At 46.3% G+C, this 21,885-nt stretch overlaps 1 protein-coding gene and 1 pseudogene across 1 annotated transcript in view; both read right to left on the reverse strand.

Moving 5' to 3' along the window:
* LOC134573755 (zinc finger protein 850-like) overlaps positions 1-21,885 on the reverse strand; it is a 788,930-nt gene that overhangs the window by 187,533 nt on the left and 579,512 nt on the right. The gene's annotated exons all lie outside the window — the stretch shown is intronic.
* Positions 16,002-17,867, reverse strand: LOC134601788 (E3 ubiquitin-protein ligase TRIM39-like; annotated as a pseudogene).

Consider the following 21,885-nt stretch of genomic DNA (forward strand, 5'->3'; position numbering starts at 1 on the left):
GGCAGCATCACTAATGGGTAATACCCAAGCTCCGTAATCAAGGGAGGGTAAATAAAAGACGAGACTTCAAAATCATGCTGCAAAGGAGAATTTATTCACGATAGATTCACTGAGGACAAAACCCCTCTACCGAAGGATGATGAGGAAGGGACCACATCCAGTTTGTAATGTTTAATGAAAGTTACCGGTGACGACCAGGTGGCTGCCCTGCATATGTCATCAGACGGAACCTCTGCCAAATTAGCCCAGGAGGTGGCCAATGCTCTCGTAGAGTGCGTCTTTATCTTTTCCAGAGGAGATATTTTCTTTAGTTTATATGCCATAATGATGGTATTAGAAACCCAACGCCTTAAAGTAGCTGTTGATGCCGCCTCCCCTTGTCTGTATCCTGACGGGATAATAAACAATTGCTCCGATTTTCTAAACTTGTTTGAGACCTCAATATATTTCATGACACACTCCCTCACATCCAACTGATGGAGCTTAGCTTCTTCCTCAGAAGAGGGGTTCTGGTAAAAGGAAGGAAGAACCACTTGTTGAGCCAAATGAAAACTAGAAACCACCTTTGGTAGGAATTCCATTTTAGGTCTTAGGATAATTCTATCATGAAAGACCTGAACGTGGTCAGAATCACTGGAGAAGGCTTGAATCTCCGACATTCTTTTCGCTGTCGTGATTGCCACCAAGAACAAAGTCTTGTACGTCAGATTAATAATACCCAACTCATCCAACGGAGCAAAGGGGGTTTCTGACAACACATCCAGTACCAAAGGAAGATCCCAAGGAGGAGCATAGTTTCTAGAAGGAGGTCTTATGCGTATAGCTGCCTTAAAGAACCTCGCAATGATGGGGTCTAATGCCCAGGAGGTGTTACACAGGGCTGATAGGGCTGATGACTGCACTTTCAGAGTGCTTAAGCTTAAGCCCTTTTCTAGACCTTTGTTGAGGAACTCTAAAACATCCAAATTCGAAGGCTGTAGGAAATTCTTGGACTTATTATTTGCCCATTCACGAAACACGTCCCATATCCTGTGGTAACATGCAGATGTAGAACTTTTTCTGGATTTCAGTAAAGTATTCACCACAGGCTCTGGCACTCCTTGCTCTAAAAGTCTCTGCTTTTCAAGAGCCATGCCGCCAAGTTCCATTGGTTCGGATTGGGATGCACCGCTGGACCTTGTATCAACAGGTCCATTCTTAGAGGAAGAGGCCATGGAGGACCCACGCACATCTTGTTCAAGAGGGGGAACCATGGTCTTCTCGGCCAACTCGGAAGTATAGCAATCACTGTCTTCTTTTCCTTCCGAATTTTCCTCAATAACCTGTGAATCATAGGCAGGGGAGGGAATGCATACCCCAGATCGAAGTCCCAATGATGGGAAAAGGCATCTTGTCCTGCTGACTGATATTCTGCCTTCAGAGAAAAAAACTTCGGGACTTGAGCATTCCGATACGAAGCCATCAAATCGACCTGGGGTGTGCCCCACCTTGATGCTATCTGTTGAAAAACCTCTGGGTTTAATTGCCATTCTCCCGAAAGAATTTTTGTTCTGCTCAAATAGTCTGCCAGAACATTTTCTTTCCCAGGTAGATATACTGCTTTCAGGCCCTGCAATTTGTCTTGAGCGAATTCCATCAATGGAGCTATTTCTCGTAACAGCGCCTTGCTTTTGGTTCCGCCTTGTCTGTTTACATATGAGGCCACTGCTCTGTTGTCCGTCTGGACCTTCACCCAAAAATTCAATATTACGTGTTGAAACCCTTGCAGGGCATATAAAATTGCTCTCAGTTCCCTTAGGTTTGAGTGCAGCTTGCTCTCTCTCTGAGTCCAGGATCCTTGAATCCAATCCCTTTCTAAGTGTGCACCCCAACCACATAAACTTGCGTCTGTCGTTACCGTGATCCAGGTTGGATCCTCCAGGGGAAACCCCACAGAAAGGTTTCTGGTATTCTCCCACCAAGTCAGGTGGTCTAATGTTCTTCTGGAAATAGGAATGTTTCGATCCCAGTTTTCCTCTTGCGTCATGAATTCCTGCAGAAACTGCGACTGGATCGGGCGCATCTTCCACTGAGCCCATTTCACCAGGCCTATAGTTGATGTAAGGGAACCTATAAGGCTCATAAATTCCCGTGCCGTAATGTAACTCTTGTAGTGAAGATTTCTTATCTTTGTCTGAATCCTCTCCATTCTTTCCACTGATAGATTCACTTGCCCGATTACTGTATCTATGGAAGCCCCCAGGAATATATTCTTCTGAGAGGGAACCATCATACTCTTCTCCAAGTTTAGTTTCCACCCATGTTCTACGAGTATATTCACGACCCACTTGGTGTGGAGTGCTACCGTCTGGCTGGATGGTCCTATAATCAGGAAATCGTCCAAGTAATGGTATATCTCTATCCCTTTCTTCCTGATTACTGCGACTAATGCGATAAGCACCTTCGAGAATGTTCTCGGAGCCAGGCTTAATCCGAATGGGAGACCCCGGAACTGGTAGTGAGTTCCATCCCGACGCTAGCCATCCGAACCCAGAAGTGGGTGCCGATCTAGCTCCCCTAAGCGAGCTGCCATAGAAGCAACTAACTACTCCAGGGGAACACCAGCCACACAGATATTGATCCCAGGCACCAGCCTGAGACAGGAGAATAAGTTTAACAGACCCAACACTACACAGAAAATCCCTGTATCTAGGGTAAGATTAAATCTGTCACTTACCCAGCTTCTCCTCTGTCACAATTCTGAGGGGGGGTTATTGATGCTTAATGGGGAATTTTTAAGGATACACCGACCCCACACCATTTAATCTTTATACAGCCCTTCCATTTAAAGAGGTACATATACTAAAATGTACCCTAACTCAGTTAGTCCTGCTCTTGCAGGCTGATTACTGAGTTCTTCAGATAAAGAGAGGCTGAACTTTATCTGGAAGGAACCCATGTAAACATGGGGAGGTGGCCTCAAAAATAAAAATTTAAAGGTATAATTCCTGTTTGTCCTGCTAAGGACAGAAAAAAAGACTGTGGGGTGGAAGGAGGAGGGACCTTTTATACCTATAGTCTGGTTGATTAATTGATTGATTGTTTCCTGTCCTGTTCATGTTAGGGGCGGAGCTAACCCATTAGTGATGCTGCCATGAATGGCCAGGAACATAGATTTTCCCCAACCAACCCAAAAGTACCCTAAAATACATAAAAACACCCACAAAAGTTACATCCCCTGATAGCCCTGATCTGGGTGGCCAACATATTCAAAAATCCCCCAGATCAGTTCAAGGGTTCAGGAAGTTCCTGGATGTCTTAATTTTGACCGACTGCCCGCATGGTACCATGCCCAAAACAGTTCCAGAGAATCAGGGCTTGCAGTCGGTCTAGTTCGATAGTTTAAAAACGAACAAACTACTGAGCAGAGTCAATAAGCTTACCCTGTAGCTTGATCCTCTTGTTTGTGGGAACGTTTCCACCGAACAGCGCTTTTTGTTGTGTTTTGGAACCTAACGTAGTTGATGCTGGAAATTCAGCGGTGTTCGGGAGTTTCTGTGTGTGTTTTCAGTTCCATGAGATTCATGCCAAAACACCGCTGCCTGCTTTCATGCGAACAAGATGACCGCCACCTCGTGGTCATCCATATGCATTGCAGCCACCCAGACGAACACTTAGAACACTGTGGTGGAAATTGCTACAAAGTAGCAATTAGGTTTAACAAGCTCCAGGGTGGACTCCAGTTCATGCGGCTGTTCGGTTCCCGAACTAAATATAAACTTCCACGAACCAAGTTTGTTCAAATAGTTTTTTTTAAAGGGCCCATAGTCTTTTGTTAAGAGGATCACCAGCAGGATCCTTCAAGAACATGTGACAAGGCTCAGTTCATCACAGCCCTCATTCCCAATACATCCACCTCAGCCCCATCTCCCCAGTACCCACCTCCATGCACCCGCTTCACCCAGCTTAGCCCTATTTTACCCACCACAGCCCCTATTTTACCCTGTACCCACCTCAGAACCTATGCCTCCCTTGTCCACCACAGCCCCTATCCTTCCCTGCACCGACTGTAGCCCCCATACCTTCCAGCACCCACTATAGCCACTATCACTCCTGCAGCCACTGTCCTCCCATGCACTTACTACAGCTCATATCCCCACATGCACACACTGCAGACACTATCCAAACGCCTTTATATCCCCCACACAGTAGAGCCTCTATTATCCAAACAAACACTCACTACAGCCCCAGTATTCCCTAGACGCCTACTATGGTCCCTATCCCACACACACTGCAATACAACCAGCCATCTCCATCCACATACTACACTGCAAAGAGACTCATCCACACACGCAAACCCACCAAGAGCATTACTGTATGCACACAATCCCACAAGCAGCAACCCCACACATGAAAACCACATGCAGCCTCCCCACCATTGCAATACTGCATACAGCCTCCTTAAACACACGCACGCACGCAATTATTACAACCATTTATATAGTGCCCACATATTCTTCAATGCAGTACAATAGGTAAAAGAATACAAACAATTCTAACACATGTTGACATACAGGAACACTACATTACAAGCAGCATCCCACCAGTGGCGGATCCAGAGCCTGATCTCGGGAGGGGCACTTGTAGATTATTTAAATAAATAATCCAGACACAATAACCACTACAGCTCAGTGTAGTGGTTATGGTGCCAATAGTGCCGGGACCCCCTCCCAGAGTAAGTAGTCAAACTGTTTAAGAACAGTTTGACAACTTACCTGAGGTCTGCTGGGAAATGGGGTTGTCATAGGGCATAGGAGCAGTGGTGTGTGTGAGGGGGACAGTGTGTGAGCAGTGTGTGTGTGAAGGTTGCAGTGTGTGAGTGAGGGCGGCAGTGTATGTCAGGGGTGCAGTGTGTGTGTGTTAGGGGGGCAGTGTATGTGTGGGTCAGTATGTGTGTGTGACAGTCGCAGTGTATGTGTGTATGGGGGGCAGTGTATGTGTAGGGCAATGTGTGTATGGGGGCAGTGTATGTGTGTATGGGGGCAGTGTATGTGTAGGGCAATGTGTGTATGGGGGGCAGTGTAAGTGTAGGGCAATGTGTGTATGGGGGAAGTGTATGTGTGTATGAGGAGGGCAGTGTATGTGTAGGGCAATGTGTGTAGGGCAATGTGTGTAGGGCAATGTGTGTATGGGGGGCAGTGTGTGTATGTGTGTGGGGGAAGTGTATGTGTGTATGGGGGCAGTGTGTGTGTGTGTGAGGGGGACAGTGTGTGAGCAGTGTGTGTGTGTGAAGGTTGCAGTGTGTGAGTGAGGGCGGCAGTGTATGTCAGGGGTGCAGTGTGTGTGTGTGAGGGGGGCAGTGTGTGTGTGGGTCAGTATGTGTGTGTGACAGTTGCAGTGTATGTGTGTATTGGGAGCAGTGTATGTGTAGAGCAATGTGTGTATGGGGGGGCAGTGTATGTGTAGGGCAATGTGTGTATAGGGGGCAGTGTGTGTATGGGGAGGGCAGTGTATGTGTGTATGGGGGGCAGTGTATGTGTAGGGCAATGTGTGTAGGGCAAAGTGTGTATGGGGCAGTGTGTGTATGTGTGTGGGGGCAGTGTATGTGTGTATGGGGGCAGTGTGTGTGTGTGTGTGAGGGGGACAGTGTGTGAGCAGTGTGTGTGTGTGTGTGAAGGTTGCAGTGTGTGAGTGAGGGCGGCAGTGTATGTCAGGGGTGCAGTGTGTGTGTGTGAGGGGGGCAGTGTGTGTGTGGGTCAGTATGTGTGTGTGACAGTTGCAGTGTATGTGTGTATGGGGGCAGTGTATGTGTAGGGCAATGTGTGTATGAGGGTCAGTGTATGTGTAGGGCAATGTGTGTAGGGCAATGTGTGTATGGGGGCAGTGTATGTGTGTATGGGGGACAGTGTATGTGTGTATGTGGGTCAGTGTATGTGTGGGTCAGTATGTGTGTGTGACAGTTGCAGTGTATGTGTGTATTGGGAGCAGTGTATGTGTAGGGCAATGTGTGTATGGGGGGCAGTGTATGTGTAGGGCAATGTGTGTATAGGGGGCAGTGTGTGTATGGGGAGGGCAGTGTATGTGTGTATGGGGGGCAGTGTATGTGTAGGGCAATGTGTGTAGGGCAATGTGTGTATGGGGGCAGTGTGTGTATGTGTGTATGGGGGCAGTGTAAGTGTGTATAGGGGCAGTGTGTGTGTGTGTGTGAGGGGGACAGTGTGTGAGCAGTGTGTGTGTGTGTGTGAAGGTTGCAGTGTGTGAGTGAGGGCAGCAGTGTATGTCAGGGGTGCAGTGTGTGTGTGTTCGGGGGCAGTGTATGTGTGGGTCAGTATGTGTGTGTGACAGTTGCAGTGTATGTGTGTATGGGGGGCAGTGTATGTGTAGGGCAATGTGTGTATGGGGGTCAGTGTATGTGTAGGGCAATGTGTGTATGGGGGGCAGTGTATGTGTGTATGGGGGACAGTGTATGTGTGTATGGGGGGCAGTGTATGTAGGGCAATGTGTGTATGGGGGGGCAGTGTATGTGTAGGGCAATGTGTGTATGGGGCAGTGTGTGTGTGTGTGGGGCAGTGTGTGTGGGGGGCAGTGTATGTGTTTATGGGGGCAGTGTGTGTGTGTGGGGGGGCAGTGTATATGTGGGGGGCAGTGTATGTGTGTGCGGGGCAGTGTATGTGTAGAGCAATGTGTGTATGGGGGGGCAGTGTATGTGTAGGGCAATGTGTGTATAGGGGGCAGTGTTTGTATGGGGAGGGCAGTGTATGTGTGTATGGGGGGCAGTGTATGTGTAGGGCAATGTGTGTAGGGCAAAGTGTGTATGGGGGCAGTGTGTGTATGTGTGTGGGGGCAGTGTATGTGTGTGTGGGGCAGTGTGTGTGTGTGTGAGGGGGACAGTGTGTGAGCAGTGTGTGTGTGTGTGTGTGAAGGTTGCAGTGTGTGAGTGAGGGCGGCAGTGTATGTCAGGGGTGCAGTGTGTGTGTGTGAGGGGGGCAGTGTATGTGTGGGTCAGTATGTGTGTGTGACAGTTGCAGTGTATGTGTGTATGGGGGGCAGTGTATGTGTAGGGCAATGTGTGTATGAGGGTCAGTGTATGTGTAGGGCAATGTGTGTAGGGCAATGTGTGTATGGGGGGCAGTGTATGTGTGTATGGGGGACAGTGTATGTGTGTATGGGGTTCAGTGTATGTGTAGGGCAATGTGTGTATGGGGGGGCAGTGTATGTGTAGGGCAATGTGTGTAGGGCAATGTGTGTATGGGGGGGGCAGTGTGTGTATGTGTGTGGGGGCAGTGTATGTGTGTGTGGGGGCAGTGTATGTGTGTATGGGGGCAGTGTGTGTGTGTGAGGGGGACAGTGTGTGAGCAGTGTGTGTGTGGGAAGGTTGCATTGTGTGAGTGAGTGCGGCAGTGGGTCAGTATGTGTGTGTGACAGTTGCAGTGTATGTGTGTATTGGGAGCAGTGTATGTGTAGGGCAATGTGTGTATGGGGGGGCAGTGTATGTGTAAACCGCATTCAATACTCATTATGGTCACTATGAGTATACGGTAATGCCATTCGGGCTATGCAATGGCCCAGCTGTTTTTCAGGATCTAATCAATGAGGTGTTGAGGGAATTTCAAGAGGAATGCGTAATAGTATACTTGGATGACATACTAATACATTCCAAAGACAAGGAAAGTCATCACAGTCAAGTTAGGAGAGTGTTGCAGAAACTTTTACGAAATGGGTTGTATTGCAAATCTGAGAAATGTAGTTTTGATCAATCTCAGATAAATTTTCTAGGCTATGTCATTTCCAGGGAGGGTTTCCAGATGGACCCAATGAAACTTCAGTCTATCTTGCACTGGCCTTTACCCACTGGACTCAAAGCCATCCAGAGATTTATCGGGTTCTCCAATTATTATAGGCGCTTCATTAAAGGATTATCTTCTATAATAGCACCCATTACTAACATGACTAAGAAGGGTGCTAATACCAAAGTATGGACTACAGAAGCATTGGCTGCATTCAAGACTCTTAAGGAGACTTTTGCATCCGCACCGATTTTGGTCCATCCTGATACCTCCCTGCCTCCCGGGCACCCCCCCACCCCCACTCCCCCTCATAATTTAAAGTTTCCCCACCCCTTCCTGTCAAGGCCGCACTTTGACTGACAGACGCACACTCACTGACAGACGCATACACTCATTGACAGACACATACTCTCATATACACTGACAAACAATGACATACACACACTCACTGATTTGACACACTGATAGACAGACACACACTATTACTTGGACACACACTGACAGACGCGGACACGCACTGACAGATGCACACCCTCACTGACAGACAGCCACACAATCACTCAGATACACACTGACAACCAAACACACACAATCACACACACACTGACAGCCAGACATACACAATTACTCAGACACACACTGACAGCCAGACATACACAATCACTCAGACACACACTGACATACACACACTGACAGCAAGACACACACAATTACTCAGACACACAATCACTCACACACACACAGTATATTAATTAATAAAGATACTTTTTCTATTTTAGTTTAAATCCAGACAGCCTCCCTACCTTTGGAAGAGCTGGGTGAATTTTTTTTTACCTGGGGTCCAGTGGGTCTTCTTCCAGGAAGGGACGCAGGCACTTGGGTGGCTAAGTAGAAATCCAGGTGGGCGGCGCCAGTGAGGGAGCACTGATTAGTGAGCTGTCTCTGCTCAGCTCCCTTACGCACCACAGAGTGATGCCGGGAGCCGGAATATGACACCATATTCCGGCTCCCGGCATCACTCTGCGGCGTGCCAGGGAACTGAGAGCTCACTAATCAGTGCTCCCTCGCCAGTGCCGTCCCCTCCGCCCGCCTGGATTTCTACTTACGCTCTTAATTTCAGGTCTTCTTCCAGGCACCCCCTTCGGCCCACCACCTACCATCCAGGATACCACCGTACCATGAGCTAATCTTGGATTAAGCAGACTATTACACCATGCACAGGCATTCACGCACCACGCACTTTCACCCATCACCACTATCGCTTACGCTAGGGCACTGACTAATTCACTGCAGAGTTTTACTTACAAGGAGACTCACCATTAAAACTATGGTGGTTTTGGCCTCCTTCTGTCACCTACACCTTAAATTATCACACAATACCATTAAACTCTACCTTACCGGGGTTCAACACCACGTCCTCACTCTTTCCTACCAAGAATCTTTGGTTCCCAGTAATATTCTTGATATACTCCTGTTGTCTCACCACACACACTCACCAGACACTCCTCTATGACTACTCCAAGGGCACCCACTCACCACAGCTAAATTAATTTCTCACGTCAGAACCCTACTACCAAGGTTGGGCTACCACCCGGCTTCCCTCTCTGGTCATTTAGTTTCATATAGGCGCAGCATAATCAGCTTTAAGGTCTAACACCCCAGTCCACATCATTAAGAGACTGGGACGCTGTAAATCCTCAATTTACAATACTTATATACCTCGACCAGAGAGGGAGCTCCGACAAGCCTTCAGAAATCTTGCCATATAACTTGCAATAAAGTGTGTTTACTTTGCATCCTCTTTTTGCCCTCTTTTTATTACAGGCCTACTTGTACGTTGGTTTCGGCACACTTCAACCAACTTTGCATCTCCTTCTACATTCCATTATGTATTAGAAATTCAGAGCACAAGTTAAAAGGCCATTTGGCCTGAATTTGTGGGAGGAGTTATGACCCCTATTTAAACTCCTACCCCCTCCTACTCACCTGTGCCGTTCAAGCTGTTTGTCCCCACCCACCTACACCTATCTATATATACTTTTCACCTTTGTGGGCCCTCTTTTTATTACAGGCCTACTCGTACATTGGTTTCGGCACACCTCAACCAACTTTGCATCTCTTTCTATATTCCATTATGTATTAGAAATTCCGAGCACAAATATAACATAGTATTATTTTATCTATTGGAGGTTTGGGGGGTTTCTATTCTATCTGAGCGTCCCATTGATGACCATACATGATGGGTGAATTACTCTCTAACTCTACGGGGTTATTGTAGCTCTTTGTAGTAAGCACTGCTTGGACATTAGGCCAGTTGTAATAAAACCTTTAATCTAGTGCCTAGCCGAAATAGGTTCCAGGCACTCGATGACCAAGTACCGCTGCCTGTGTTCGGGAGACAAGCACCCAGGGGAGCATATTAGTAATAGTTTCCGTTGTGGTTTCACACTGGATACTTAGTATTCCATGTTCTAATGAGGTGTTGGGGTGGCCCTCGTTCGGGAACTGAGCCGAACTAAGTTTGTTCGAATAAGCAAACAAACAGAAAAGAAAGGAATGGTACCGAATGAAGTGATGGCGTATTCCTTCACAGTTAGCTTACTCTGTTAGTAACTCAAGCAATTACTAGATGTATAAATGTTTTACTGTTAACTTAAATGCACACAGCCCTCTTTACCTTATGATTGTTCAATGCTCTATCTATCAATGCTCTATCTTTGTGACAATTGTATTTTGCTACCTTTCCCTCAGACGTACAAGTTGTGGTGTGCCCAATCCTATCCAATCCTCTGTATTCTTGTCATATTGGATGTTTGATATATCACAGTTAAAATAAATACTTACCCAGGGGTCAAGTCCTGGGGAAAAAAGTGTGGGAACTCACCCAAGATCCATCGCCCCCCCAAATCTTTTTTTGGGGAATGCATTTATATATATTGCAGAAAATTCAGTGCAACATTTACTGTAAAGTGCCAGTTTACACAAACAACTGCAAAATTCACATGCAATAAACAAACCTTAGGGTGCTGGCCTCGGGGAGGGTGCTGGCTGGCCTCAGGGAGGGTGCTGGCTGGCCTCGGGGTGCTGACAAGGCATCAGGGAGGGTGCTGGCTGGCCATAGGGTTCTGACTGGCCTCAGGGAGGGTGCTGTATTAGGGTGCTGACCTGGCCTTAGGGTGCTGACCTGGCTTAGGGAGGGTGCTGGCTGGCTTTAGGCTGCTGGCTGGCCTTAGGGTGCTGACCTGGCATCAGGGTGCTGACCTGGCATCAGGGTGCTGGCTGGCCTCAGGGAGGGTGCTGGCTGGCCATAGGGTTCTGACCGGCCTCAGGGAGGGTGCTGTATTAGGGTTCTGACCTGGCCTTAGGGTGCTGACCTGGCATCAGGGTGCTGGCTGGCCATAGGGTTCTGACTGGCCTCAGGGAGGGTGCTGTATTAGGGTGCTGACCTGGCCTTAGGGTGCTGACCTGGCTTAGGGAGGGTGCTGACCTGGCTTAGGAAGGGTGCTGGCTGGCCTTAGGGTGCTGGCTGGCCTTAGGGTCCTGCCTGGCCTTAGGGTGCTGGCTGGGCTGGCCTGGCCTCAGGGGTGCTGACAAGGCCTCAGGGAAGGTGCTGGCTGGCCTTAGGGTGCTTACCTGGCTTAGGGAGGGTGCAGATCTGGCCTCAGGGTGCTGGCTGGGCTGGCCTGGTCTCAGATGTGCTGTGGTCTCAGGCAGGGTGCTGGCTGGCCGGGCAGAAGGAGTGTGGGGACCGTGTGTGAGACTGAGGCCTTTTTTCTTCATTCTATCTTCAGTCTCACGTCACGGTCTCACCCTAGCGTTGCCGACGCGACGCTGTGACTCCGCCTCCGCGTGATGTCACGGCACTCGCGTAGTCGCTTACACAAAGGGCAGGGAAGGTCGGAGGAGGAGCAACCGGGGAGGTTGGAGCAGGAGCAACCAGGATCAAGTAAGTCCTCCTGAGTCCTGACTCCTTCACTATGCGGCGATGCCGCTTGCAAAGTGAAGGATCGGATCAGGAGGAGCACCAGCCGGGCTCAAGAGGCAGCTGCCCTGATCCTGCAGGAGCAAAGGGAACGGCGTTCCTGCTATGAAAAAAGTGCAGGAACGCCGTTCCCACGCGTTCCTGCAGGACTCAAGCCCTGTACTTACCAATCCTGCTGCACGTCGGTGGGCACACTAGGCCATGCATCCAACAAATGCTATTTACTCCAGAAGAGCTGTATGCATGCATTGCTGTCTGTACAGAATTGTAAGAGATTAATTAACTAATTTCCATACTTCACTAAACTCTGCCGGGGAAAATGTTAAATTAATACAGCACCAACCTCTCTATGTGTCTGCTGGGGGACAATTTGCTTTAGATTTATTTATTTTTTTAGCTTTCCTGCAAATTCCTCTGATTCTGTTTGAGTCTATAAAACAGAAGACCGACGGAGCCCACTAATTTGGCTGTGTGTGCAGGGTGTGAAAAGTGCTGCCACGTCAATGCAGTAGTTTCCAAAGTTATCAAGGACATTACTTTTCATGCCCTGCACAACAGCATTAAAAAAAACTATTTTTACAAACAAATCTACGAAACTGCTCCCTATAGGGAATAACGGGTATCCAATTTCCAAAAATGTTACTTGAATTTGAGGTCATCTCATAATTACCAAATTTCAACTAAACAAAATTCAGAATTACTGAAAACGAAACAGAATCCGAAACATGTTTTTTTTTTTTTTTCCCCCATTCCACATGTCAAGACGAGGTGTTGATAGAAAATGAGGCACTTAATGAATGTTGGGAGAGATAGAAAAAGAAGCATAAAAGGATAGAGTCACAGAGACCGAGAGTGTGAAGAGTTGGAGGAAGGTGAGCATGATTAACAGGTTCATAGGTAGCATAGAGAGTATAAAAGAATTAGTATAGAGTAGTGCACTTTGTATTTAACCGCTTTTGTATGTGGGTACGCAGTAGCATGTGTAGGGGGATCGGGGACAATGCCAGAAGAAAAAGAGCAGTTAAAGATGTGCATTAAGGACGGCACAAGACAAGAGTAGAGAGATCTGATATGGTGTGATGAAATGAAATCAAGAGTGTGACCGAGTCCCTCTGCCCAATCAGCTTCCCAGCTGACTTAAAGCTTGGGGAGGGAGCCTGAAAAAAGCTTATAGAGCTAGTGAAAGGTCACTTTTTTATAGTTAAAATAAAGAGTAACCGACCTATCCACCTATATATTACCCATATGTTTACCAATTGTTTTACATTAATGGTCCTACACCTATATACTAAACAAATGTATAATAGTCGGTGTACATTACTTGTCACATATGACTCTATGTAACGCATAAGACAGATAATGATGTTACACTATCTAAAATTCTCAATAAAACATAAATTGAAAAAAAAAATAAAGAGTAACTTTATTTAAATCTTAAATGAGTATCACAAAAAAAAAAAAACACACACAAAATATTTTTCAAATAAATTTACAAAACAGCTTCCTAATTTGGAATCCTAAGTAGGGAAATTCCCATCAGGATACCAAATTAGGGCATCTGTCTACCAATCAGCACCCTACAGGAAATAACGGATACCCAATGTCCAAATATTTTGATAGAATTTTAGGTCACCTCAATCGATAATTACCAAATTCCAACTAAACGAGATTCAGAATTACTGAAAAAAACAAACCAAAATCAAACCAAATTTTGAGGTTTATGTTTGGAGCAAGGCTTCACTGTCCCGGGTAGAGGTGAAGATAGTGTTATACAAGGAGATAGCCTCAGAGAGACAGGAGAAAGAAGAGATAGACGAGAATTGAGAACGAACAGTTGTTGAAAGTCAAAAGAATTAAGGTTTCCCCTGTGTTGAGGAGGGTTAGACTTAGGATGTTGGGTGAGGGGGCTCTCGGGACCAAAAAATAAGAGGTCTGATGATCTGAGAAAGGAAATTGAGTGATATGGAGATAAGAGACTGTGCATGCATCAGAAAAACTTAGGTTGAGGGTATTGCCAACCACGTGTGGGAGAATTAGCCCATTGGAACGGCCCGAGGAAGGAAGTAATTGACTGTTTTGAGGCTGCTGAGGTAAAATGTGGGTTAATTGGAATGTTGGGGTCCCCAATGACTAGGGATGGAAAATTAGATAAAAGGAAGTGGGGAATCCAGACAGCAAAATGGTCAGGAAGAGAAGAGGTTAACCAGGGAGGTGAAAATAACTGCAAATGTTGGCAGAACAAGGTAAATGTAGTGAATTTCAAATAAGGAGAAAAGATGAAATGGGGAAGTGTGTAGAGGTTTGAAGGAACATTTGGGTAAAAGAAGAATCCTTACCGTGTCACCCTTACAGTCAGATACTCTTGGGTGTGAGTTATTTTAAGACCACCAAAGGTCTTAGGGAAGCAGGGGTAGCAGTATCTGAGGGGGATAACCAGGTTTCTGTTAATGCCGGTATGTTTAGGGAATGTGAGATAAATAAATCATGGGCAGCAGTTGAGTTTGTGATGTTGCACACAGAGCGTGCATTCCAGAGGGCAGTTTGAAAGGAGGAAATAGAGGGAGAGGTACATTTGATGGGAAAAAGATTGGTGGGGTCCCTGGTGTTAGTACCAGGTAGGTTGGTGGGCAAGGACCAGGGTTTGGGAAGACAACTCCAGCTGCAATGAGCAGAGGGATAGAAAGGGGAAGAAGGTTTGAATAGAATTTAAATGCATTAGGTGGGGACCGGTGTTTGAAGGCTGTAGAAGGAGTTAATGGAGAAAGGGGGGATATGTGTATGGGATGGATAGAGAGGGGAGGGAAGTAAAGTTGGAGCAGTGAGACAGTTACGAAAATGGTAGGTTTAGCCCAGCACCAACCTTGGTAAAATTCAAAGAGTAACTTGCTAAACATTTTCTAATTGGCGGATTATCTAGATCTATCAGGGATACACCATGGGATCAGGCTGATATATATATATCCAAATTAAGGGGAATTTCTATTCACTCTGGATATCACTAAGCACTTATATAACATTAACCAGGCACTTTATTTACATTTGTTTTGTTAAATTATAAGGTTGAGGGACTCAGCCGCAGATGAGTCAGTAACAGGCCCTGTGCTTCCTTATGTGCGCCTTGCGGCTACGTGAATCTCAGCTACACTCCCACAAGATGTCAATATTTCTCACGGCCAACTATTATGGACCCACGCAGTCCACGTAAGGGAGCCCATCGCAGACTCATCATTCAGGAGGTAATGCAGGCAAGAAAATGTGTGCAATCTGTCATGGATGTGGGCATAATAAAATGTGGGCAACGGGTATGAGAAAATGGAGGCAAACTAAAATAAAGGTAGGCAATGCGGCATGTGGACATAATAATATAACTTATTACATTCATTAAAATAAATATTACAAAGTGACTCAGTAAGTTCCCAATAAAGATTTTAATTGAAATTCACAGATTGCCCTGATTGACCCAGAAATGATTGAGCAAACTGAAGATAAACAGATCCCGTGACATTTTATATATGTAACATTATTAAAAATCTGGAAAGTATTTAGAGAAATAATGAACTTGCAGTCTGCGCTATAAATGGCGTCTAGTTTACAAACGTCAATCTCCCGTCCCATTTTCTCAGATCATTTTCTTTATGGATTTATTGGGTAAATTCCCATTATCTGTTCATTATAACCATTCTTAATAATACAAACACCATTTTAGTAAAGCCCATCAGGTAAAACATGCAGTTTCTATATATTTCAATACTATACAAACAGCTCAACCTAAACCTCTGGAGAATTACATTGCTCATTGCAACTCCCATCACACTCAGCCAGCCAATATACAATAATAACCACCCAGAACACATAATGACACACACTGACAAGGTGACACACATGAACACACATTATGACACACATTCACACACATAGTGCAGACGTGCGTAAAACACATGATGGGAGTTGAAGTCCAGAACAGCTGCCAGAACCAAAGGCTGCCTGTAACTGACATTTCAGATGCAATAAACTATAACTCTCATCACAATTAAACAACACACACACAAAACACTCACATTAAAAAAACAAAATGTAAAATTCAGGCTACTTGGCCAAGCTGTGACTATAGTTATATATTATATAAATTTTTGGTCTGAATTGTGTAATTATATTTTAATGTCAGTAAAATTCACTGTTTGAATACACCCCACTGCCACACACACACACAGTGACACAGAGCAGTGGTTGCTTAGTAACAGGCTCCGCCCACACCCAGATTAGTATTATTGGCTCCTGATTTCCACTCTGGGATTTTCAGTTAAATCTCTTTAATTAGATTAATAAATCATGCAATACATTAAATCCTCAGCCAGGTATTATCCTCATATACCCCGAATACAGCATGAAGCGGCTCAGTGAAGGTGGCAGTGAAGGTGTGTAAGTGTCTGATGGGGTCACACAGCTCATAAAAGGACAGCCGCCCAGCCTCGTAGTCCAGGTATATCCCGAATCTCCGGCTGGAAAGGCGGTGACATAAGCGAAATGTTACTTTACTGTCATGTCTCGCATTATACAGAATATTTCCCAACCTCTCCAAACCCCAGGACTTGCTATTATATCCAATCCGTGACTGACCTCCTTCCCTGTCTATACTGGGATAGGCCATCCCTACCGTCCATCCCCCTGATTCATTGCCCTCCACTTCCCAGTAATGTCGCCCTGAGGAGAAACTCCTGGAACTTAAAACCTGATTACACTGAAATCTCTCTGGTGTTTCTGGGCGACTCTGGAACAAGGATACAGTTTTCCTATCACCTGATACAGTTACATTATTAGCAGCCGTGTTTACATCCAGTAACATGTCTGAAGCCGTGTTTACCCCCAGTAACATGTCTGAAGCCATGTTTACCCTCAGTAAGATGTCTGAAGCCGTGTTTATCCCCAGTAACATGTCTGAAGCCGTGTTTATCCCCAGTAACATGTCTGAAGCCGTGTTTACATCCAGTAACATGTCTGAAGCCGTGTTTACATCCAGTTCCATGTCTGAAGCCGTGTTTACCCCCTGTAATATATTAGCCGGTACATGGCTCTGTCTCTTTACTCCGGTCACAATCCCAGCTAATCCTGAGTGTAAGGTCACTGAGATTAGACCCACATCCAGATCCCCTGCAGCACGGACCTTATCATCTCTCTCTCTGTCCTCATTATCTCCCTCCTCAGTATCACAATAGTAAGTGCTGTCTGATTCCCGTACTTGTAAGATAGTTACTGGATCCGTCATGTTATACAGCTCCTTAATGTGACCCATCTTCCTGGACAGATCCTCCTTCTTTATTTCCAGCTGACAGATCAGATCTGAGACTCTGTGAGACCTGCTCTTCGTGCCTGGAGATCTCACTCAGGATTTGCTTCTCTAGAGCTTCCAGTTGTTTTTTAATGCCCCTAATCAGGGCAGTGACTTCCTCTGTTACCCCAGCTGCTTTTTTTTGCACTTCTCTCTTGAGCTCCTGCAGGTTCTGGACTCTTTTCTCAGCCTCCTTTCTCTTTGAGGTCAGTTTTTGCAGAATATTTCTCAGTTTCTCCTTCTTCTTATCAGAGACCTCATTGAGAGTCTCCACCTGGTGTCCCCTATGATCTCCATCCAGCCTGCAGGACACACAGATACAGGCAGCATCCTCAAAGCAGTAATATTTCAGGATTTCCTTGTGGACGGAGCATTTTCTGTTCTCCAGTGAAGTGGTGGGTTCAGTTAGGACATGTTCTGCTGACTTGCTATGGACCCTCAGGTGGGCTTCACATAGAGAAGCTTCACAGTGCAGACATGTTTTAGCAGCAGATACAGGAGAGTGAATACAGTAAGTACAGGGAATCCCAATCTTTTTTCTTGGTGGCTCAATTAATCGGAAACTCTCTGCTATGTTAGATAGTCTATGGTTTCTTTTAAGCTCAGTTCTTTTCCTCAAAATGAATCTGCATTCAGGACAGGAATATCTTCTCACCTCCCGTGTGTCCAGCACATTCTCAATGCAGGCCCGGCAGAAGCTGTGTCCACATGTCAGGGTTACAGGATCTGTATAAATGTTCAGGCAGACGGAGCAGGTCAACTCGCCTCTCAGATCAGCAGACGCCATCACTGAAAGTAGCAACAAGAAACGAAACTTAATGTTTGTCTTATCTCAGAAATCAGTGGGGTGGGTTTTATCACATTCCACAACCAGGGGGCGGACAGTTTGTATCATAGGATTTAACTTCCTGAATGTTAACCCTGAGAGTTCCTGATGAGCCATCTTTTCTATAGCACAATATTCAGACTGTAGTTACGTAGTTACGATGTTCCACAGGTTAAATAGAGACATGTGTCACATCTGTTTTTGCTGTTGATGCAAAAGAAGGCAAAAAAAAAAACAGTTTGAAGCACTTCCCAATTTTTTTTTTTTTTTAATTCTTTATTTTTATTGTGCGTGGTATAACAATAGGCTTGGTCAGCCACAATAGCAGTTCCAAGCAGTAATGTGATAAACACTTATAACATAACGTGACATAAGAGTGTACAGCACGTTTTTAGTTTTGGATGATAACATATTAGGGTCCAACGCTTCAACAGTATATATAGAATTAGACAGGTTTAACATTTGTTTTGTAGTTGGGTTCCAGGCTATACATGTATATCTGATTATGTGAAGCTATGGGTACTGCATTCGGTGTAGGTTAGCTATACATGTGTGTGGTTAAGTAAAAACAGAGTTAGCTAGATGCTTATAAAATAAAACATAGACTGGGAAGCAGGTAATTACATGCTTTGATCTGCGTCTCTAATGCTATGCTATCCAGAGGGTTTTGGGAAAGCATAAAACGTTAAACATTAAACAGTTATGCCAGAGCCCATAACAGACATGACCTGACTCAGTGGTGTTGCTTAGTCACAAATAGAGTCCAGGGAGCGGGCTTGTGCTGCATCGCTGCAGTTGTGCCTGTGGGGGCACGTCTCGTCTCCGGTGTAGTCCATGCCGTTTAGCCGATGCCGGTCTTGGAGGCCTGATGGGTTGGCCAGGGACAGTGGCAGAGTTGACGTTGCGGTAAAAGTCCTTGTCCCATATGCCTCCGTGGGGTTCTTCGCCTGTGCCGTTCGCTAGAAGGTGGCTGTGCTGCTTTCCGGACAGCCTCGTGGTATTCAGCGTTAGTCCCTGGTTGTGGGATCGTGTCTCGGTGGTCGGAGGTTTCCGGTGCAGCAGATTGGTGAGTGGGCTCTCCCTGGTGTGTATGGGGTCGGTTGTCGGCGTATGAGGGACCCGTTGCCTCTTCCCGCCAGTTTGTTTGCTGCTTCAGGCTGGAAATCGCTCGGGGGGCTCGAGGCAGGTATCTGCCTATGTGGCGCCGGATGGTCGGGCGAATCCATGCCGCTATCAGCCTCATTGTTTGGTGGAGGGATTTGCCCATGTTGCTGGACTGTGCCTTTAGGCTGTTACTTAGCCGTGTAATGAATTCCCGGGTGTCCCTGGGTGGCTTGGAGAGGGGGCTTTTTGGCGCCGAGCGCGCTCTTACCGCCATCTTGCCTGGGCCCCAACCGTCCTGGTGGGGTGTATGTTTGATCATCCGCTTATGCTGCTGTGCTGGGGTAAACGACCCCAGTGAGGACCGGGATGACCCCCGCCGGTCCAGAGGGGGGGGTAGCAGGGCATCTCTCACCGCTTGGCGTCGTGCAGGTCTCGTGCTGGAGGGTCGGCCGCCACCTCCAGGCCTCGGGTCCCGCTGCTTTGTAGGCCTCGTGGCCGGTAGGAGTGTCTGCATCGTGCAGTGGAGCTGGTTGAGCATCCTTCTGTTCCTGGTATGTTCCTGCATCTTTCTCGGGGTCGTTTGTGTAGCTATATTGGCTGGTGTAGTCGGGGTTTTCAATTTTTTGCTCAGTTATGCAGGAGCTCTCCAGGAACACGTCCGGCCATCTTGGCTGTTAGGCCCCGCCCCCCAGCACTTCCCAATTTTGCAACAAACCTGGAACAAATTCCTTCTTCCAGTCAGATCTCTCCTTGAATCAAGAAGCTATTACTACACCTATTAAAAGTTATATCCCTGTATATTATTATTATTGGTATTTATATAGCGCTCGTGCCAAATACAATTAGTGCCAAATAATTCTGCAGTGTTTACAATATTATGAGGGGGAAATTTACAATAAATGAGACAATTACACAGTGACACAGGAACAATAGTTAGATGAGAGCCCTGCTCAAACGAGCTTACAGTCTAGAGGCGGTGGGGTACAAATACACAACAGGGCAGCAGGGGTGACAGCCACCAACAAGGTGGAAAAGTAGCAGAACTGGAGGTGAGAGTGCAGTGTGGCTCTGTAGGAGAGCAAGAGACAAGTTTGGATAGGTATAGATAAGTTACTCTGGGAGTCCATAAGCATTCCTGAACAGATGAGTTTTGAGGGACTTTTTAAACAATTGAAGACAAGGGAGTCGTCCGTGAGAAGACCTGTAAGCGCGAGTTTGCTGTAAGGGTGCGAGCAGCGGACAGAAGGTCACCGGTAGACAGGGGCATACCCTGGGGTTGGCAGGCAGCGGGGGGGGGGGGCGCAAAAATCAGTAGTCACTGTGACCAGTGAGTTTTGCACGCCCCACTCTGCCTGCACTCCTGTTGTGTGCGGCTCCATAGGGGAGCCGTACGCACTATACACTAACAGGAGAGGGCCTTCCCCTTGTCATGTGACTACCCTGTGCTCACTCTGATGCAGGAACAGCGCGCTGTGCCAGACACTGAGAGGGAAGGGGGAGGGAAATATGGAAGGATAGGGAGATATATGGATGGGGGGTTGACATGGGGGAGAGATATGATTAAAGGGGGGGTTAACATGGAGGGAGAGATATGGATGGAGGGGGTTGACATGGGGAGAGAGATATGGATGGGGGATTGACATTGTGGGAGAGATATGGATGGAAGGGGGGGTTAACATGTGGAGAGAGATATGGATGGAAGGGGAAAGGTTGACATAGAGGAGACATATGTGTTTTAGACCAAATTAAGTGTTTGCTTGAGTATCTGTCCCTGTCCAAATATTTAAAGTGAAATGATGCGTGCACACTTGAAGAAATCACACTGACAACAAGTTCAGATAAATGAAAACGGACATAGCCCCTTAAAAAGGCAAAAGAATGCATTGTGTGCAAATATTAAGCATAAACTTTTAATTGGCTAAGTGTAAGTGTTTTATCTTGATGTACTTCCTCCAAGGCGTGATGTCATCATCATCTTAAGTGTAGCTCCGGATGGAGACGCCATCTTGTTACACTTACATAAGGGTTTTGGTCGATGGGAGGGGGTGCTCTAGAAGCCATTTTGAGTAATGAATGAGCACAAGTACACATAACAAATAGACATTTTACTTACATTTATTTATATCCATCACATATGTATGGAGGGGGAAGTGAGACATGGACAAAAGGGAGACCTGGGGGGAGATAAGGATGGAAGGGGGAAGTGAGACATGGATAAAAGGGAGACCTGGGGGGAGATATGGATGGAAGAGGAGGGAGATTGTCGATGGAAAGGAGATAAGGGTAGAGACAGGGATGGAAGGGGATGGGTATATGGATGGAAAAGAGGAGAGAAATGGATTGAAGCGGTGAGAAAAACATGGAAGGGAGGGGAACAGAGACATGGATGGAAGGGGGTAGAAGCGAGCGGAGCTAATAGTGCGATAAGGTGTGACACCTCACCTACCTGGCTGAGACTGCAGTTTGCTGAGGGAGTGAGCAGAGCAGTAGACATGTGCAATTCGTTTCAGTCCGAATATGAATTCGGACGAATTTCGGGCAATTCGGACATTCGGGTACTTCCGAATGTCCAAATTGCCGAAGTGCCAAATTGACCAAATTTCCGAAGTGTCGAAGTGCTGAAGTGCCGAAGTTCCGAAGTGTCAAAGTGCCGAAGTTCCGAAGCACAGTATTGCCTAAGTACTAATATACTTACCCAGTGAAAGTAGAAGAATGTTACATTGTATACAATTTTAAATAAAAACTATACAAACATAGCCAGGATTCACCTGTAAACATTTGCAACACTTACAACAATCAAGTAACATACATTCATATAAAATGTAAGTTACTTAGCCCGTCAATGTAATGACAGGAATGAATAAGTAGATAACTCCCTAAT

The sequence above is a fragment of the Pelobates fuscus genome, chromosome 1 (genome assembly GCF_036172605.1).
Source record: "Pelobates fuscus isolate aPelFus1 chromosome 1, aPelFus1.pri, whole genome shotgun sequence".
In the NCBI taxonomy this organism is placed as follows: domain Eukaryota; kingdom Metazoa; phylum Chordata; class Amphibia; order Anura; family Pelobatidae; genus Pelobates; species Pelobates fuscus.